Consider the following 3,310-nt stretch of genomic DNA (forward strand, 5'->3'; position numbering starts at 1 on the left):
TAGATTATAATCTTGAGAATAATCTTGAGAAACAGGGAGTTACCCCCTTGTGATTATCACTGGTATTTTTGGAACTCAATGATCACTGGTATTTACAGAATTTTCCTATGATGCCCTCCCTACGCCCTTTGGATTACTGGGTTATGGTTTCTTCCCTTTAAATACCCCTTCTCCCAGCTACTTGGGGTCAAACTCTCTACCCCTGCGTGGGAAGTGAGTTTCGGCAGCAGTGCACTGGTTCCTGTCCTGTCAATAAACCCCATGTGATTGCAGCAAGGACGGTCTCTCATGAGTTCCTGGGGGGTCGTGTTATCCTGAGACTTGAGTGAGAGTCTCCCTGCTCGGGAGGTCTTTTAAAGTGAAAGGTAGATTAAAAATAGGTTAATTTTAAGTTAAAAGTGCTAGCCAGAAATGAGCCTAAGCTAGGCTGAGCATTCATAATAAGAAATCTCCATGTCATGATTTGGGAGTTGGTTGGTGTTATTCCATTGGTACACTTTAAGAACTAACCATGCCCATCCCAGCCACTTTTGACCCTCCCCCCGCCACCATCTTCTCTCTCTCCCTCTGGTGTGTGTGTGTATGGGTGCGTGCGTGTGTGTGTTTGTCTCGTCTCGTGTGTACGTGTGTCTTTGTTCTCTCTGTTTTTTTTTTCTTCTTTAAGCAATAAATATCTCCCTCTTCTTTAAATAATACTATATCCTATGAGTCTTTTATCTGCCTTAACCGCCCGCCTGACTCCCCGGCCGCATGGCGCTGCAGGGACTCACGGCCATCCTTGTCGGACTCCGCAAGCCGCCTGGGGCCATCCCATCATCATTATTTTTAAAAAAGAACAATAGTTGGTGGCCCAAAAGAAAAATTCTGGTACAAGCCAGGGCTGTTACACAGAGAAACCCTGTCTCAAAAAACAAAAACTAAATTAATTAAAATAAAAGAACATTACTTGTTTTGAAGTAAAATGCCATAGTTATCTGCTTCTTCCTAAAGTGAACTACTTTTAATTTTTTACAGGTTTGTTTTTAATAATTCTGCATGGAATGATATTACTGCTATTTCTTAAGAATTCTACTTTATAATTATTGGTTACTTTCTGTAGAAGAACAGGACTAAGCAATCTCAAATCCTATAGTTTCATTTAAATCAGGTTTCAGCTTTTATAATAACTATGAAAATACTATTCATCATAGATAGTAAGTACTGATTCTTTTTTTTTTTTTTTGGTTTTTCAAGACAGGGTTTCTCTGTGTAACAGCCCTTGCTGTCCTGGAGCTTGTTCTGTAGACCAGGCTGGCCTTGAACTCACATATCTGCCTGCTTCTGCCTCCCAAATGCTGGGATTAAAGGTGAGCACCACAACCTCTCAGCTTCTGATTCCATTTTTTAAACACTTTGATTTTTATCAGTTATTACTCATCCTTTTTGTTTGATTTTTAAATCTTTTTTTAATATTTTTAAATTTAAAAAATAACATTGCATACCAACTTGTCTCTAAGCCCTCTAAAAAGCCATGAAAATGTCTTTGAGTATGTTTTTTGTTTGTTTTTGCTTGGAGACAATGTCTCGCTAGGTTGCATCCTAGGTTGATTTCAAACATTTCATCACTCTGGTGGTTTGGATGAAAAATGTCGCTCATAGACATGGGTGTTTGAGTACTTGGTCCCCAGTTGGTGGTGAATTCTGGAGAGGTGGTGCAGCCTTTGGGGAGAGGTGGTGCAGCCTTGCTGTAGGTAGTACATCACTGGAGGGCAGGTCTTGAGAGTTCATTGTCTTGCTTTACATCTAGTTCACTCTATTTCATGTTTGCATTTGAAGTTATGACCTGTCAGTTTCCTGACCTGGCCACCTGCTGATGCCATCTCTCTTGCTGTGATGGCTTCTTCCCCTGGAACCTTATGCCAGAATAGACTCATTCATACACAAGTCACTTTTGGTCAAGGTGTTTTATCTCAACAACAGAAACCCAACTGTGTGGAGGCCCAAAGAGGCCAAAGGTCAGAGAGTTTGGGACTAGTTTTTAGTTCATTCAAGGTTATTGTGCTTCTAACTCAAACAAAGGTCCCACCTAGTTGTAAATCAGCAAACCGCTCTCTCAAGGCTGTTGTCTCCAGGTGTGGCAAGTTGCCTGACCTCACGCTCCTGAAACAGGGAAGTAGTTGGTTCCTACCTAAAACAAAAGTCTAAGAATCCAACTAAGATCCAGTTCCCTTTATGGAAATAACTTGGAATTCCACCCAGCGAGTGGTTTGCCAACAGAGTGTTTGGTCTAGGGTGTGAATCTAGGGAAATGAGCGAAGACTGTAGCCTGTGACTTTCAATTTGTATGTTAATGCAGTCTTTTGTTTAACTCCTACCATTTGGGGTCAGGGGTATATTAACCAATTGGAAATTAAACACGGGTGAATTCTCAGTACTCACTGAAATTCCCTCCTGATACTATCCTATGTGTTTCTGCATTTTATTATTTTCATTTACATCTTCGTATTCTTTACTATATTTCTATTCCCATGCCTCCACTCTGGAAGAAAGGTATTTTTGTCGAGGCTGGCTCCCAACAGCCCTGCCTTCATTTCCCCCAGTGCTGGGATTATAGGCTTGTGACACCACTTCTGGCTCCTTGGAGTTTACCCCAATAGATACTGAATCTATTCCTTCTCATTGGAGACATCAGTCCACACTGTGTTCTTAACTCTCCCACAGAGCAGTTCCCAAGGTTCTCCTTCATCATGATCCTATACTAGAGCTCTTACCTAACTAGAATTATGCTTATCCTACCTACCATTATATTCTGTTGATCATTTATTTGGCTACGTCAGGTTCACCATTACTTTTCCTCAGAACTCTGAAGGTGATGTCATTTGGGGGCTTAGCTTTCAATGATGCCATATCAGGCCATTCTGTTTCCCAATACTTTAATTCTGGAACGTTCTCTGTATTCCAGTGTTCTGAACATTTATGTTTATAGGCTCTGGCATACCCAGTACATCTAGATACTGTATTCTTTTATTCCCGAATGATGTATTCATATTTTATGTCTTTGATAATTTCCTCTGAAAGAACAGTATGTGTTTTCTATTTCTGTAACCCCTATTAACTGAATGTCTGACTTGATTCAAACCTCTAGTTTTATCTCTTTTTTGTCCCATGAATCTATCTTACTAAATATTAAATAGATTAAAATCACCTTCATGTTAATGAAATATCAGCACTAACAGTACCGCTATCAATTTTATGCATTCATTTTAAGATGGGCTCATGAAATCATTCTCATGCTGGCCTTAAGATCATAGCCCTTCTCTCCCAGCCTCCT

This window comes from Myodes glareolus, chromosome X (assembly GCF_982192425.1).
Source record: "Myodes glareolus chromosome X, mMyoGla1.1, whole genome shotgun sequence".
NCBI classification, from domain to species: domain Eukaryota; kingdom Metazoa; phylum Chordata; class Mammalia; order Rodentia; family Cricetidae; genus Myodes; species Myodes glareolus.